The 18,126-nt window shown below is 38.4% G+C and overlaps 1 protein-coding gene across 3 annotated transcripts in view; it reads right to left on the reverse strand.

Moving 5' to 3' along the window:
- Positions 1-18,126, reverse strand: part of HMGCLL1 (3-hydroxy-3-methylglutaryl-CoA lyase like 1) — an 86,748-nt gene that overhangs the window by 14,058 nt on the left and 54,564 nt on the right. The window contains exon 8 of one of the 3 annotated variants that reach the window (XR_012653321.1): positions 10,397-10,542. The exons of the other annotated variants lie outside the window; for them this stretch is intronic. The gene's annotated coding sequence lies outside the window, so the exon portion shown is untranslated. The remainder of the gene's footprint in view (positions 1-10,396; positions 10,543-18,126) is intronic. 3 annotated transcript variants of the gene reach the window in all.

The raw sequence follows: 18,126 nt of genomic DNA on the forward strand, positions 1-18,126 counted from the left end.
TTGCACTGCGGCTATTTTGCAGCATAAGTCCTAGATGAGCACTCACCGAGCTGCTTACGCAGGGACATGTGCGTGGGTGAACAATGGCTTGGCTTCCAGGACAACTTAAGTGCTCCAATCTTTTTTGACACTTGCAGAGTTTTGATAATCACTAAATTCCTGACAGTGGTTCCTGAACACCTTCCAAACTTTAGCTTTGGCTAGCTTTATCTTACTCTCTAGAGAAGGCAGAAGACTTTTTGTTCCTGTCCCATGCTAACTTCCTAATTCCCCAATGAGAGAGGAAGGAATTAAATTCATCACCTTTGTCAAATAGCCAGTTTTAACAGGAAACCATTATTGCCAGTGAATAATAAATGCTTCATGTTCCTCAGTTTGCTTTACTACCTCCCCATAACTTCTTGTTGGGACAGTCAGTCTCCTTCCTTACTGATCTTTAAACGTGGCTTCATCTGACAGAAGTTTAACTTTGTCCCTCTCTTAAAAATGCCAAGGTCAGCATCAGTAACTCCAGGGATGCATGAGGTATAAATCAGAAGCTATAAACCACGTCTCTCATAAATTAGGATTTTTTTTAAACTATGAGATTTTGAAACCATAATATCGAGGATCCCAGGTATGCATTAAACAGAAGATTTGTCGTCCCACAAAGTTTAGGGGCCACAGCACATGAAGTTCAGTACCACAGTGCCTTAAAGATAGGTGCGTGTAGAATCACTGTATTAGTTCAGCATTTATTCAAGGAAGGGAGAAGGAAGGGAGGAATAAGTAAAAGGAGGACCTACACAGGTTAGGTCAAAAGTTGTCCACACAAAAGGCAGCACAAGACTAACACTATTTAATCCTGCAGCCCTGTCAGTGCCTAGCTGGCATGCCTGGCGTGGTACTGCCATATTACTGTGTCTCTCTGGCATCAGTCTGCTACCCAGCACTACTTGGTATGCCATCAGGAAAAATGCCTTCTCCTGTAGAGATAGAGATAACCACAGAAATATAAAATACTATGCCAGCAATGCTTTGTGAGGTGGATGTGCCCAGAGAGACCATTCCACAAGTTACATTGTCACGTTATCTAAAATCAAGGTTTGACATCCCCCTTTATTTCAATAAAACAAATGTATGTAAAGAAATATTATTTTAGTATTTGAGCAATTAGAAGCATAAATTTCTACTTACAAGGCAATAAAATGGGACATCTCTCTGTGGAAAACCCTGAAAGTTAACTGCATTTCCTTCCTGCTTCTTTTTCTCTCAGCTCTTGCTAAAGATTAATGCATCACAAAAGAAAACACTACTTTTCAGAGTTAACTCCATCACTACTGACCACAGGGTGTCACTGTTACATTAAAAGCTGTAATTTCCCAGTTCATTTAGTTAGAAAATTAATACATTCAGAAAAAAAAAATCCTTTTCTCCCAAAATATTGAGATGCAAGCAATGTGTGGGCAGACATGCTGCATAAAATAGGTTAATACAGCATTCCTTTAACTTATTGTACACATCTTTTCATATTGCTACTGACACATTTATTATAAGCAAAGCTGGCAATGACATCTAGAGTTAAAGTTCCCTAACGCTTTTCATCATAAGGCCCTACTTTCAGTTGTTTATTACTTTGTCAGCCTTTAACTGCTGGAGCTTATATTTTCCATGCCTTGTCTCTGCCTCAGGCTGGATTGTTTTGGAAAGTTTTAGTGAAAAATGGGGTTGGCCACTTCCGAGAACAATTTTGGGGGAAGAAAACCGCTTTGTTATGCTAATATTCAATAATTCTAACATGAGCGTCTTGGAGATACTCTTCTAGCTTCGCACTGTCAAATTTGGCACAGGAGGAATACCGCTTTTAAGAGATCACACAGTCTGGACTTAGTTACGAGCTTAGGCACGTAAGCCACCTCATTGTCAGGAACTGGTCAGTCTGGTAGCTAAAATGTCCGAGGGTCAAGAGAGCAGCAGCTGACCACGCTCTTTCCCTCAACCTCAGCAAAGAACTGTGTAGCAATTTCTCTGAAACCGAGTTGGAAAATCTGTGTCTCTGGCTGACAGTGCATTACCTGCACAAAACACCTCTCACCGGAGGGCTCAAGCAGCTGAGATACGTGTGGCAGATCCAGTTCTTCAAAGCATGCTTCTGGATGTTTAGGGGGAATCAATGCCATTAAACACGAGACTGGTTTTGAAATTTTGAAAAGCTTAGGCGGTCCTAATAAAAATCCTACACCATAACAGAATTAATGTTGGGAAGCAGATGTTCACAAATCACTATTAATATTGCCTATGCGGGTCTATTTTGCTCCTTTTTTGAATATGTGCAGTCTTTTATTTCCAAGACACTGGGGTTTGCTAATTCAGAGTTGTACACAACTCGAGCTGCTCCCTTGCTAAGGATCACAACCCTGCAGGGGGAGCAGGAGACACATTCAAGGTCTCGTTGAAGCCCATGAAGATGCAATGACCATCAAGAGCACTGAGTGACTTTCCAGTCTCCTTTCCTTCCCTCCCCAAGCAACTCAGGGGATTGCCAGATTTCCCAGTTCAGCTGCTGCTGGTTTGAAGTTATTGCCTCAGATGCTCTTCAGCAGAAGTTGCTGCTCTCAAGTAAATCTCTGGTGGTTTCGCAGTTTGTCTGCTTGCTACGTCTTGTGAAATAATCTGATCTAAAAATGCGGGATAGTCATTTTATAGATTTAAGTTTGGACACAGTCAGAAGAGCAGTTAAACAGGTAGAGCAGAGAAGATAATAATCTTCGGATCTGGAGGGAAAGGGGAAACTAGAGAGGAAAGGCAAAGGGCAGCTTCGGGGTACGCCCAGAGAGAACCATTTAGTCCAGAGATGCAACAACTGTGCCAGGCGGTCTGTGTCCTACGTGCAGCCAGGTGACAACAAGGCTTTTGTTATGTGCTACAAGCCACTGTAAACGCATAAAAATAAACTGAGGGATTTGAATGGACAGGGTAGACAAAAGGATTACTTAACTTGATGGTAAAGTTACTGAGGGTTGCTCTGGGAGAGGAAAATTTTGCTGGGACTGGAGAAAGTACAATTGGAACTGCTGACAGTGAAGGTCTGATGAAGAAACAAAATCCACTCACTTTGCAAGGGATGGCTCACAGAGGATAAGCACAGTAGAGATGTACCCACTAAAATAAAATATCGTAACGGCTGAATTATGGGACATCAGCTGAGAATGGGTTGAATGAAGGATGGAACCCGAGGTAAAAATCAATGTTTCAGATGCAGGCTGCAGAGAGTGCACTTCACTGTGAGTTACAATATTGAAAGAGGACAGAGTGCTAGTATGGATAATCAGGGAAAGGCACTGATCTAGTATTTGAAGTGCATGTGGGAAATGTGGAACATGTGAATCCATCAATGAAAATGGCACATCTGACCAGAGCATCACAGTATCTGAAAAGGTTACTTTTTCCTACATTCAGGGAACATATAACCTAGTTCATCTATCTTAGCTACCCCTTTTATTGGTATCTATACCTTATAAAGAAACTACAAATTCCTTCGATCTTGTTCTTCAGTCCTGGTTAGCTTCTACCAACTCCCAACCCTTCTAGTTACTGGAAAACCAATTTCTGTTGATTCACTCTGTGGCTTAAGCTGGGTGGCCAAAACTGTTCCTGCAGGTCTAATTTCCCTCACTTTGTATAAACAGAACACTTTCAGCATGATGCACCAAGTGGTAGAGGACACTAGCTTGTAGCAATGTGAGCAAACAAAATAGGTGGGTGGCAGAAAACATCTATTTTTATAAAATAAATTTGTAGCAATGATGGCGTTTACAAGAAAGCTGGGAAAACAGAGCAGAACTATTTTCATTCCACAGTAGTATTATGGTATGTCAGCATCAGGGTATCTAAAGGAACAAAATAGTAACAGCATTTAAAATCTCATCTGGCTTCAATTCAGCCAGAGCCCTCACAGAGCAGCACCTGACTCCCCTAGAGCCAGGAACATCACCCACCCACAAAACCCACTTTGTTTTGACTTTCATTCCCCATGTTATCTCTGAAATCACACCCACCTGCCACTCAGCAAAAATTGGGGACCTCCCGGACATCCCCAGGGCTCATCTCCAGATGTGCTGTGGAGTCCTACAGAAGCATCAGCCCCTTGTCTGGGGCTGATCACCCACACAACATGTGTGGTCTTCCCAGTCTCAGAACCCCCACCGGCTCCTTGGCATGGAAGCTGGGGAAGCTCAATGGACCAACATGGGTGGAGGGACCCCAACCTGACATCAGGCATTCTAATGGGTTCTTCAGGTGTCTGAAAATGTACGGTAAGGTCAGCCTCTTCTCTGTCTTCCTCTCTGTAGCTTTCTCCAAGGAATGCTAAGGCAGACCCCAGTTTAATCTGTTGGACACTAAGATTGATGCCTGTTAGTTCTAGTATGATGACATTTTCTTCCACAGCTAATTCAGCTTCACCCAGTGCTTCCCATCTCAACTGCATAACGAGTTTCCACATTAGAGTGAAAAGACCTTTTCAGATATTAGTGACTTATAGTATTGTTCCCACTCACACCTTGACAACTAGACCTACACTTGTTTCTCCTGGATGTGATGATATACAAAGGGAGGGAGCAGTTGGTAAATAACCTTCAATCCAAGTCTCCCTTTTCTCTGCCACATACCAGAACATCTGCTGAAGGTTTTGGCTACTATTCCAAACATGATGGCAGTCACGACGTATTAAATTATCTCTTGCATATTAGAATTTAAAGTAGGTGACTACTCCTATCTCATGCTTCCAAGGCTTTTCCTCCGATGTCAGTACCTATGCTTTCCAGAAAATTCCTCAGGTTACTCTTGTAACTATTATAATGTCTTCCTTCCCATTTCACCTATTTAACAGGAATCAAGCTAGGCTAGAGTCAAACCTCCCCCCTGGCCCCAAATAACCAACCCAGAAAGATTTAGCTGACTTAGAAATGGAGCAGATTCAGCAGTGGGGCTAAAAAAACCCCACACATGCATTCAAACACAAATACATCCAGTAGTCAAGCAGTGGTACCAGCCTACCTAGGGCTCAGGTTTTTTTCTTCACTTTCCTTCTAAATAAATGTCCTAACTATTGGGTAATGTGGGACACCCAGGCAGCGAACCACAAAACTCCTGTCTATGGCTTTTTTCTCATTTGAAACCAAAACTATGCTACACTTCACAAACACGACAACATCCAAATGGAAGATCCTGCTGAAGCTGAAGTTTTCAACTACTTCAGAAACATGAGGAAGGTGGTGGGTTCTATGCACATCCCTGAGAAATCTAGCCCCTCTCTAACTTCATCTTTGTCCCTCCACTTTTCAATCAGATTTTGCTGCACTTTCAATCTCCTTATGCAACAGCAAGGTATAAAGCCCAAGTAGCACAGTTCAACTTCTCAAGAAGAGTCTGGCATTTTATACAGCCCCAGATCTCTTGAAACTCCTCAACTGCACAGAATTGGATTGGACTAATTCTTACTTTACTGAAATTATTATTCACTGGGAGCTGGCTTGAGCAAGGGCATGGACTTCCAAGACTGTATTGTTATTATTATTTGTAATCTGCAGTTGGAGTTCATAGATTTGATTGCTCTTGCAGATCTCACTAACAATCAATGAAGTATCAGAATTCATTAATAAGTGGGCAGAAAGAAAAGGACCTGATTGTATCAGAGAACAAAAGTCTGTTTTCATCCTTTTAACTGTTGTTATGGTTTTCATCTTTTTAACTGTTGTTACGGTTTTCGTCTTTTTTGGGGGGGGAGCAGAGCAACAGCTCTGTTAATTCCCGAGGCTACTTATTTTGCAAAAGAAGATACTTGAACTTTTCTAAAGGAAGTCACACATTTCCAAGAGGGTACATGTGTTATAATGATATAATTTGCTACTTAGAACTGGGAAATCATTTTAAGTTTCATCAAGTGTATAAAAGTGTTATCTTTATGCATTGTTTTAGTTGTTCAGATTAATTTAAAATGCACTACAAGGATGTGCAGAATTTTGAATTCTAGTTTAGTTTTTCCATAATCCATGGTATCTTTTGCATTTTATAATAATAGCCACAATATATGCTTCATACTTAAAATACATACTGTATGCTCATAGCAGTTATTTTCTAATGTGAGAGATTCCTCTTCTCATTTCTGGACATGTATCTCACAACACAAAGAGTTGTGCATCCTACCTCAAGCTGAATAGATGTGTATCTCCATCATTCATTATCAGTCCACATTAGATTTAAAGTCTAGGCCAAAAATAATTTGTACAGTTAATGCTGTTAAATAAAACCTGCACTTTTTATTCAGACATAACTATTTTGAATCTCTCTTAATTCTATTTTCATAATCCCCAAATGAAACAATACTTTATTCTATTTTAGTATGTAGGATGTAAGGAAGTTCAGAGATTCTGTTTCCCGATATTCATTGACAAAACACACTCAGCATAAAGAAAAGTGGATTGCCAAGATGTATGGTAAACTACCCTTAGAAAAAACCTCCTGGCATTTATTACATCATCTGGATTACACAGGTGCATATCGATCTTCTCCTATATTTGGAAAACAAGAACTGCATTCTCCATTCAAATGCTTTTAACTTATTTACAGCTAGATCTGGAGACTTAATATTTATCATCACAAAGTATAAAGCCAAATGTGCTTTTTCTTCAGGAGCACCAAAGATTAACAGATTAGAATGTATTCCACATGTCCATTTTACTGTCAAGAGAATATTAAAGAAGTTTTCCAGCTTCCGCAGCTCAGCCAGATGTCAATGGATCCCACAGTGAAGCAAAATTGGCAGAGTAGCCTTCTCATGACCCCGGCATTGTTTTATCAAGGATCAGTTTAAAAGTATAAAGGGCCATTTCTTGCTGAGATCTGTAATGTTTTTCAGCCCTTTTCCCCTGCAATTACACAAAAGTGCTGACTTTGTTGAACTACTGATATGCAGTAGTATTTCTTATGACTTCTCTCACACTGTGCTGTAATTGCTGTTTGTGTTGGCACAAGAAAAGTACCACGTCTTGTTTCCACTGTACATTTCTGGACTCTGGTTTCAGTAACATCAGTGTAGGATATTGTACTGGGCATATGTTTTGTTGTGTAAACATTAACTGGCAATTTACCCTGTCAATCTCCACAGTATGGCCTCTAATTACCAGAGGTTGAGGGGCTTCAGGTGGACATTTTATAAAATATTTGCAGTAGTTATGCTGCTGCTTTTTTTTCTTCACTAGTATCTGTGCTCTGAAAATCATTGCAAGGAAAAATAACACAACAACATCAAAACCCATAAAACAAAACCCAACAACAAAACCAAATGTATTCATTCTTGCACACCTCATTCTCTAGAGGAACTAAAGACTAGGTTCCCAATTAGTTAAGCAAAAATTATGGCAATATTACAGTAGACATTATGGTATAATAAGGTACAAGATATTTCTGTTTTCTTTCAATTCGATTATTCCCTTTTACATCTTTTGTAACAAAAAAAAAAATAGCGTATTATTTCTATCAGTACTTTTTTTCTTAAAATACATTCTCACTAAATAGCCCCTGAACTTGCAAACAGCTATGCACATGCTTAATTTGATTCAAGCCTCAGACAAATGGTCTGTTGGTAATGTCTTGTTGGAAAAACATAGCATCTACTGCAAGGATTTAGAACCAAGGAGCAACCTCTCTTTAAAAGCTCTGGAATATATGTTCTAGACATTCATCTATATAATTTCAAGGAAGTAGAACTTTCCATTTTGTGCTAAAATATAACATCCCGAGTAGAATTCCAGAATGGGATTAAACTGTCAGTAATTACAGTAATGTGACCAAAGAAGATGTAATCAAATAGGGCATCTTTTTGGACGCCATAGGCAGAGTGAATCTTTATTTCAAATAAAGTTTTCACCATGATTTTCATCATAATGCAGGAAACTAAAAAAAAAGTGTGAGTTTCTCAGCTTCTACTATTCCATTATAACTGGATCAATTTTGTAATATTCATCACATTGCAATACCATATCACATTACAATACCTCCAAAAGAATCTTCCCTTCCAATACTTTGACTAATTAATTGCTAGCTAATAGCTAAGTGGGAAGCCACAAAATGTAATGTCTTGCAATTTTTTCCCCCTTATTCTGAATAAAGTTTCTTTTTCAAGAAGGACAGTGCAAATTTCTCATCCAATATATCTGCCAACAGTAAAGACAGAACTGTCTTTTTTTTTAAAAAGGCATTCAACTTAGCATCTTATCTTTTGCTACAGATGCACATTTTTATATTGCCTTACTGAGTCTACTTGTATTCTGTTTGCTCAGTTTATTCTTTAGAGGAAAAGATACTACATCAAATTGAAAATTGTTACCTATTGTTGCAACTCTTAGTGCAAGCAAAGTCTTACTGCTATGAAGAAAGATCAGAGAAAAATCTTTCTTTCAATAATTGTTTACTTTATGAATTTGAAAGGACTCTGTGTTAAGCAAATCACATCATTTGCCTCTGACAATCTGTCACCACATAGCACTTACACTAAGCAACAAAGGAGAAAAAAATTAAATAAACAGGAAAATATGCAAGCTGGCAAAAATTACGGAGCGTATAAAACTATCATTCATTTATCTTTAAAAATGATCAGAAAGTTTTTATTTCTGAAAGCCTGGCTGTTTCCATTTGTACTGTAATATTTCAAAAGAAAAAAAAAGATAAATGACAAATGAATTGACTCAGGAGACTGGTTCAGTGTTGCTTCAGCACAGCACAGAAAGAAAAGATGACTGTCATACTTCAAGTACTGCATCAGCTTTGGTTTCTGTCTTAACTGAAGAGTCATCTTCGACTAATTCCACTGATGCAAATGGTCACTTGTTCTCATATGGCTACAAAGGTCCACCCAACACACTCATTTAGAGTGAGTTCAGGAACTTCAGTCTGTCTGATCATAGCCTCTCCAGATTTTCTGCAGTTTCATCTACTTTAGGAAACACCCTGAGAGCTTGTTTAAAGCCACCTGATGTACCTCAGCAATAGGAAGTAACTCTCCCTCCTTCATTGATTGCTTCATTTATTTTGGTTCCATAAATATGCAAAAATGGCCAGAGATTTAGTTCCACCCCCTCAGCACAGCTGTCTGTAGAGCTGCCCAAAAAGGAAGGAAGCATCATGCTGTAAACACGGCGCTTCCCTACTGGAGACACTGGGATTTGTCATTTCCCAGGACTGCTCCTGCCATGGTAAACTCCTCTGACCCTTGCTTGGGTCTGAAAGGCAGGTTCCATGCAATACCCTCTTTTTCAGGCAGAAACTAGAGTAGACACACTCACAAATCACAAGAGGTAGTGAAAAGAAAAAATAATTTCCAAGTGGGAAGCACTGTAGTGATTCTGTCCTTATTTTACACTTGCTGTTGAACTTTAAGAAAAACTACTTCAGGGTAAAAAGGGAGGGGGAGTAATTTCCATTGAGTAGAAAAATACAATGTCTAAAATAAAATGTCTAAAAGCCATTTATCTTCTTCCAGCTGACATATACAGTCACAGCCTGATTAAAGTGCAATATGATTATAGGGAGAATTTCTAAAAACAAGTCAAGCAACTCTTATAGAAATAATTTATTTTCAAAAATACCATGAAAATTGAATGAGGAATTAAATCCTGAATAAAGACCTGGTTTTAAAGGTACTTAAAACAATATCCTCACCAAACTTTTCAAACTTTTCTTTCACAATTATTTTTAAAATTATGTTGAAATATTGTATGTTATTTCTGTCACTGCATCACATACCTTTTTAGTGTGCAGCATGTAAGCTGAAAACAAAGGGAAAGTGAAAGGAGTAAGTGTACCACAGTCAATCAAGAAGGGGACTAGCTGAAAACGCAAAGGTAGATACACAACTAGTGGCATATTCATTTGTTCTAGATTAGAAAGTATCTAAAAATATATTCCCTAGCATCATCATCATCATAAGTACACCTTAATCACAGGAATTAATAGGTGGTCTAATGAACATAAACCTAGTATTAATCTAGAACACGTCTGAGATGACTATTTTTAAATATAGACATTGATTTTTGTGGCATATTTAAATCAGAAATTTAATTTAAATTGGCATGTTAGCCATGTCGGTTACAAAGACTGGCCAACATTTTCCAGATTCAGATCCTATGGTAAGCTGCTTATAGCTCTGCCAATCTTTTACTAATCAAGCTGATATCCCGTGGGATGGATATCTGCCCTGAACTACAGTGCTGTGAAAAAACTTAGCCCAAACAGTTCAGCTTTCCAGAACAACTTACACACCCGCTTAGATGTGTCATGTTAGTAAACAGTGATGGATTCCTCAAGTTCTCACGCCCCCGTGCCTCGAATCAAAGACATGCAATGTGGGGAGTCCTACCTTAGCTAGAGAGCTGGATGCGGGGTGGGGATGTTTAGGCAGACCTGTAACAGCTCGGCAGTGAGAGCCCCAGGGATGCCAGCAGCACACTCAGAGCTGACCAGAACCTCTGAAATCTCACCTCAGGAGACATCCTCGGACGGCCACTAGGAATGACAGCAAAAAAATCTCTCTTTTGTGCTGTTAAGACACAGGAACTTGTGCTCTTTTGTGGCTATGTATGTATATGACCCATAAACTAAATGGCTTCAGGGCTGGAACTCAGTTGTCCACTGTGCGTAACTCTTGGCACCATCCCTGGCAGAGCTTTGGCCAGGGCCAGGTAGTGTTCCACTGAACAATTTCTGGCACGGTCTGGGAACTAGCACCATTTAGGGATCATTCATAGTTGGCAGTCTGGAAGTGCTGACCTTGTTTTGGAGGGTAAGAATTTGATTTTATGGATGCAAGCTTTATCATATCAATTGGCCTTAGTGCCAGAAAGGCCAGGAGGTACTGAGTCTGGGAACACTGTAAAGGAGTGATATAGCAACTGTAGGAGTGCAAAGTCTATTCGGACATGCAGTCTCCTATCTAAAATTAACGTGACAGCTGATGAGATAGAACTTGATGAAGAAGTGCACGCTGTGGGAGGGGTGCTGAGAAGGGAGAATGGGATGGGCTTGCAGGGATGGAGCAGTTCTGAGAGAAGCAATTCGTGTGAGCTACTTCTCTGTGGAAATCCAATTTCATTTGTTGTGAAAGTTGGAAAGTGTGTGAAAGACAAGCAAGACACCATAAAATCAAAAGGCACAGGTAACAGCTGTGGAGAACTAGCTTGTCTTTCTGTGAATGAGAGAGTGCCTATGTGAGGCTGCATGAGGCACAAAAAACTACCTTCAGACCAATGAAAACTTCATTTTCCAGTCATCTTGATAATATAGGCACTGATATTCAGGAATTGAATCAAAAACTGTTGTGAAATAACAGTTATCAGTTCAATTTCTGATAGCTACAGGCAGTCATCTCATCAAACCTACAGCCAGCCATGTAGTCTCATGTCAAAAAAAACCCCAATACTACCTTTTTTATGCATGCAATCTAATTGAGGCACAACAGAAATATGCATGAGGAATTTGACACCAACGTGCCCTCACCATATTTTTTATGCATGTTACAGATCAGTGACTTCAGTTTTCTAGTGCTATATTTTCACAACTCCTAAAAGTACTAAATATTTATTTTAAATTGGGCTTAGCATTTTGAAAACTATTTTATACTAATTTGTTCTATAAACACCTGAAAACCTTTTTTGAAAAGCCTTCTTACATTTCCAGCATTTGGAAGTAATTTGTTTCTAGTCCAAAAAAATGAATGTCTGTCTGTAACAGAAAGAGCTGGATTACTGCCCAGTCCACTTCAGAACTGGATGATGCTGACTCTTAGTCATTTAAATAGTCAAGTTAAACAAGACACAGTTGGGATGATAAAAGGAGATCTGTAAAAAGACTATTGCTCTGGCCATGTGGACTTACAACTATCAAACAATGACTAGGAAAATAGTGAAAGAGAGGAAAAAATTAACCTAAGTGCCAGGGAAAATATTAGGATTAGGTGAATGTAGGAGCACAGTATCTGTTCACATCATTCTCCTTCTTGCCAGTGAGCTGCCAGCAGGATATTTACTCTGCCTAAGCACTGATGGAGGCAAAGAATGGCAAAAAGGCATTACAAAGGAGAACAAAGGAGACAGGAGGCAGACACTAACAGTCTGTATGGTGTATTATCCTCAAATGCACGCATTATCTGCTGGTTTTGTATCTAAATTATAGTCAATGCTATTTTGTGTGAGCCTTGTTTGCAAGCACAACTTTGCAAGCCTCTTACTAGCTGGCAAAAGGTGAAATAAGACAGAATTGTCTTCTTGTATTCTATTAATACTAATTCCTTTCCCTTTTACAAACTACAGATCCAGATACGACAACTAAAGAATGATGCAGTGGAACAGAATCTGATGAAGACTGAAGAATCATTTAAAGTAAATTCTCTGAATCTGTTTATTTTTGCATGGGAAGATACACATTCGCAAGAGGAGAAAGATGCACAGTAATGAAAGCAATACTACAATGCCTGTTAGGTACTGGTCAACCAAATCAGTATGGCCTTAATGCTTCTAGATTTAATGAATCAGAAAATGATCAATGAGGCTGAAATTGGAATGTACCACCGACACTGAGGAATGAAATGTGCAAATGAACGCCACTTACAGGATGGGAAGCTCAGAAATGAAAGCATTTAAGATGTGATTAGGAAAGCTACAATAAAGCAGCATTCCAAAAAAAAAGTAGAATTATGCAAGGAGGATGCAAGCACAGAAAAAGAGAAAAGAGCATAGAATATTTGGGCCAAATGAATTCTTTCTATAAATCTACAGCTTCAATGCTATTAGTACAGAAATTATTTTTGGCTTTAAGATAGAAAACTAAAACCACTTCAAATTTTATTTCTCTAGTTGCTGCAGTGATTTCTCCATTCATATTCCATTTAGACCTAGGGTGATAAATCTACATGAACTTGCAGAGATATAAAGAGATACGTAGATTTGCATGAGAAATTCAAGGTTTAAAAATGTTTTAAAAGACAGTTGAGGTTTGATTGTAAGCCAAAGGGAAGTTGTGTCTACTGCTCCAAGTCAGGTCTAGTGAGGGAATTTGGAGACGAGAATAATCTATAACTGATGAAGGATCTCTTTGTCTGATTAGTATCCTGAAACAGACTTAGACTTGAGGTTTATTGGTTCAGTAACTAGGGTTGAAAGCTTCTGAAATTCAATCATCACATTAGAGGCAGTTAGAACAATGTAGATTTCTATTATTTGTTAATCATTTACAATATACTAAGTTTCATTTAAAATAAAAAACAAAAAACACAAAACCATACAGGTTACCTATTGGTATATGCATGCAAATATATCTTTGCCTCAGGGACTCTGGCTGCTATTTCAGTATACAATAACAAATATATTCCCTTTCCTATCCTAAAAAGTTTAAAAAATAAAAATCTTGAAACAAAGTCTACTGTTTAAAAATTTTTTCTAGTAATAGGGTAACAGTCGTAATAATAGCAATGAGGAATTTATTTTTGAACTATCAGGCTATCAAGTTTTTCTGAAGCATAGGGAGAAAGCTCAAAAAGTTTCAGCTCCTCAGAAATTGCATACTATGTACAACCTGCAAAAAGCAGCAGAAAGCAATAAAAATAGGGTTGCTACTTCTTTTGTACTGATCTGAGGAAAGAGCAGGAGTGGTACTGCCTGTTCATCTGCTTGCTTTCTTATTTTGCTGAAATGACAGTCAACAATGTAAAATCAGTACGCATAAAAAGGAAAAAAAACCCCCCAAACCAACAGAGAAAATACTGGAAAACATCTCTCAGATTTTCACTATGAATGCCTGTTTTCATTTTCTTCCCATGTGTAGGTCTGATTTATTCATTTGCACAGTATGTTTTTTCACTTACAAAAGTAACTAGCTGACTGCTCATAGCAGCAATATTATTTGATAAAACGCAAGTGTTTTTCTACTTTCCTAAAGCACACACCCTCTTTATAAGTTTTCCTCACAGAAACCTTGCAGTCTTGTACCTTTTTACAATTCACCTGCCATTTTCCCCCTAACTTACCTGCTTTCAGATACACAGTCTTATTCACCTCTGTCTTGTTAGCTTTCAGTCTTAAACAATTTTACTCACTCTTTTCTTCCCTAATATCATGTACTCCTTCAGCTCAAACATTTGATTTTTTAAATTCCTAGCTTTACTGAAGTGCTATGTTTCTAGGAGGAAAAGGGAATAAAAGGAAACAGAAACAAAAAAGCAAATGTGTTTCCTAAAGAACCTTGTGTTATTGCTAACAGCTCTTTTAGTTTGCTGACAAATAATTCCAAAAGTATTGTTTACACTTGCAAACCCAGAAAATACCTGGTAAGTGCCTAGGATAAATTAATTCCTAGAGAAATCCAGGAGTAGAAAGCTCTAGGAAGACCCTTATTTAAAAGGACAGGCATGTTGTAATAAACAATCTCTTGCTTTACCTAAAATTATGTGTATTCCTATACTCTATCTTTGATCCCGAACTTTTTCTTTCAATGTTTTAGAATATTACACAGATCTACACTTACATATTGTGCTAGGTACCCTGTTTCTCACAATGGAAATCTAAAATTTGAAAAGTTTAATTTCTACAATTTAGAACAACCGCCCTTAACATCAGCATTATGGTATTGCAAATTACTCATTTAAGCAGGAAAACCTGGGACCCACAGGCCAATACTTCCACAACCCTGCTGATGGGTACTTTCCAGCTTGAAGAAATTCTGTTTCATAACTCCGTTTGTTTCCTGCCATTTAGCCAACTTTCCACTTATTACATGCCTCCACGCCTTAATATTAACTTCCAGTGCAGAACACTGTAAATTGTTTTCTGAAAAATCAAAGCATATGATGGCCACTATATATCCTTTGTCTTCTTTGGCAGTGACTGCCTCAAAGAATTCCAGCGAAATATTGAAGCATGACCAGCCCTTCCTGAAGCCTGTACAGCTATTCTCAGTCAAGCTGTGTTTTCTAATGTTTCCCTATCTGAACCTTGAAATTAGTTTCTGGAGATCTCTGTTAAGTCTTCTGCAGTTTCCTAGCATATCTTGGTAAACAGCAGAGGAAAGTAAATTTGTGAGGTCTGTTGAAACCTTTCCATTTCTATGTGTTTCTCAAAATAGGAATGCAAAAATGTTAACATTTTTTCAAGATCCCAAAACATGTGCATGCTCATCACAGCAAGTCTTTCCTACCCTCGCATTGTGCTACATAAATTCTTCAGAGAGCCAGGCCATGCAGGGGAAGGGAAATGGAGTGTTACAGAACTCAGATAATTCCATTGGGCATGTATGTATTTTGATCACTTGCCCACTCATGTACCTTAGCTTTTTTTAATCTCAAAATTACATTCTATACCAAACTTAAAATCTATTCAGTTTCTAAACTTCAATTTCAAAAATAAATTTAAAACCTAGACTTCATAATAATAATTTGTACTTGTCTGATGCTCTTCCTCTGTAGATTTTTTTTTAGCATTTCACAAACTAAAAGAGATGAGGCTTATTCCTGTTTTACAAATAAAATATTTAAGAAAAGTGATGTGCACAGTGACATGTCAAATCAGGAAAAGACAAGCCAAGATGTTATGGTTCCTGCCTCCTGTACCTCATTAATTTCATACAATACCTGCCTATTGGCTTAAAAAAATCTGTCTGTAGTACAGTATTGAAATTTTAACTAAACAGTCATGACTATTTTTGCTCTGTTAAAAATTAGTTTGGATGTAAATAATTTCATTGCCAGGCATTGGGTACCCCAGCACACTACTGATAATAAAACAAAATCGTAACGGTATTTAATGTATTATTCAAGCAAGAACTTTGCCAGCCCACTACATACAAGTTCATTTCCTCAATTGCTATATAACTCTCCGAACCCAGTATTTTTTGATTTGTGTTACAACAGACAAATACGGCTAGACTGCCTTCTTCAGCTAGAAAGTTCATATTCACTGTTACATGAGAAATTCCTAGCTCAGTCTAGCACAATGAGTACATGCAAGGCTTCACACTTTTTCATGGTTGCTTATCTATCCTCGCGACCTTATAGCAGAAGTGTCAATTTATTCTGCTACACTATAGCTCTGAATGATTGTGCTTTGTAGGGAATTAAAAAGACAGCATTTCTTAGAAATAAAGAATGATACTGTGTCTTTTTTTTTTTTCTTTCTTGATACCATCTTGAACGTTCAATTTCAGGTTGCTAATGAGTTAGACAGGAGTTGAGAGATGTAGATGTATGAGCAAATTTATGATCCTACCAATGGTCATTAGGAAGGAGTTGTTGAACTATCAATGATGAACATAATGCACAAAAGTCAATGGTAGATAAAGCTGGGAGACAGCTTTTAAATCTTTATTCAAGGCCTGTGCATACACTCTGTTCTCTGTTTTACAGAGAGAAAATGAAGGAGTTCAGATGTTGGTTAAGCCTAGAGTGTAGACAGATCAAAAGTCCTAAATTTTGATGCTCCAAATGGGTGATCATTTATATCATCACATAAATAAATGTGCCTACCTGAATTAATGATGCTTTGAGTTAATCCTGCTTTTTTTGTTCTCTTTTAAAGTCTTTGTTTTGTTACCCAGCATGCTGTGGATTTTTTGATTGCTGTTTCATACTTAGAAAACCAGGGAACCAAGAGTTTTTAGGTTTACTGTTGAATTTTTACTTATATTATGTCCTCATTGCTCTCTTCTAATACAGCATTTTGCAACAAAGCTCATCTAGTTTTAAAATCTCTCTTAATTTTGTGGCCCTGTTCAAGCAACCATTCCGAAGATCACAGCCCAGCTATGGTTTTGCATTAAAATTATGAAAAAGGGGGGATTTCAACATAAATCCAGGAGAAAACTGCTGGTTTTAACCTTGTATCTCTTTGGAAATGAACTCCAAAGAACAAATCAGGACAAAAAGCTCATGAAAACTAAACCAAAGGAAAACGAGCTTATGAGTTTTTACAACATAAAGTTTTGTAAAATTGTACTTCAAAAAAATTATCCTGTTGCTTCTTTTTAAATCAAGAGATTAAACTGTGACATGGTTGTACACATAAGTCCATAAAAAGGTAACAAATCACCAGCAGAAACCCTAGAACAATTTGTATGTGACTAGTATACACATGTATTTGCCTTCTTCCGATTCGCCCTCCCACCATTGCTATCCATACCTTCACGCCATTTTACTGGCATTCCTTTTTATCACTTCTCTATTCTATTCAGCTACTCTAACTTACATGGCTTCTAGCCGTACCTACCAGTCATTCACTGGGATAAGCTAGCATGAGCCCTGCATCCTTGCAGACTTCTATTAAAATAAGCTAGACAAATTGAAGGCAATGGAACTGACTGCAGGATACAAATGCTAAGTGAATTTTCTAGTACAGAAATATTCTTACAGATTCTGTATTTACCTAGAAATTCATCATTACAGGTACAGTCTTTTAGGTCAGTTAGTCACAGAAATACAGGTCTAAAAACTTAAGAGGGGAATGGCAATGAAAGTAGTCTGGCACATAAAAGAGACGTTTAAGTTCTGTCAGACACAGCAGACACCAATTTCTCAGGCTGGTTTCTGGTTTTTTTGACCCAACAGAGTTCCCAGTGCAGAACTGTTGTACACCCAGACACCAAGAAGTGCTTCCCGGATCTAACACGGTAGCAACATCTTGCGTCTCTGCAAGACAAAGCCTCCAGCTGAGCTCCACGATCAAAGCACACGAGACCCGCTAACTCTCACAGCTGCTGTATCTCCCAGCTCAGCACCCACTCCACTACCTGCCATTCAGAGCCATCCCTAAAGCTCAAGATATTGGCTGCTAGTCCCTCTTCTAAAGACTTGACTATCCCAAGCAGCAGCAAGGACAGACTGCTCCACAAAGGCAAGTGAGGAGCCAAGAGTCCCAGCTAGGCAGGCAGTGGCGGCAGCCTCACCGAAAAACGCCAAGAAGTGTTTTATCATTGATTCAAGATCAGATCGGGACTGGCGACAGTAACCAGGATCGGTCACAGATCACCCAGGTCTGAGGCTAATCCAGTAAGTCAAGCCAGAGGGTGACAATCAGGGATACGCAAGACTGGGAGCAAAGTGCAACTGCA

The sequence above is a fragment of the Buteo buteo genome, chromosome 17 (genome assembly GCF_964188355.1).
Source record: "Buteo buteo chromosome 17, bButBut1.hap1.1, whole genome shotgun sequence".
In the NCBI taxonomy this organism is placed as follows: domain Eukaryota; kingdom Metazoa; phylum Chordata; class Aves; order Accipitriformes; family Accipitridae; genus Buteo; species Buteo buteo.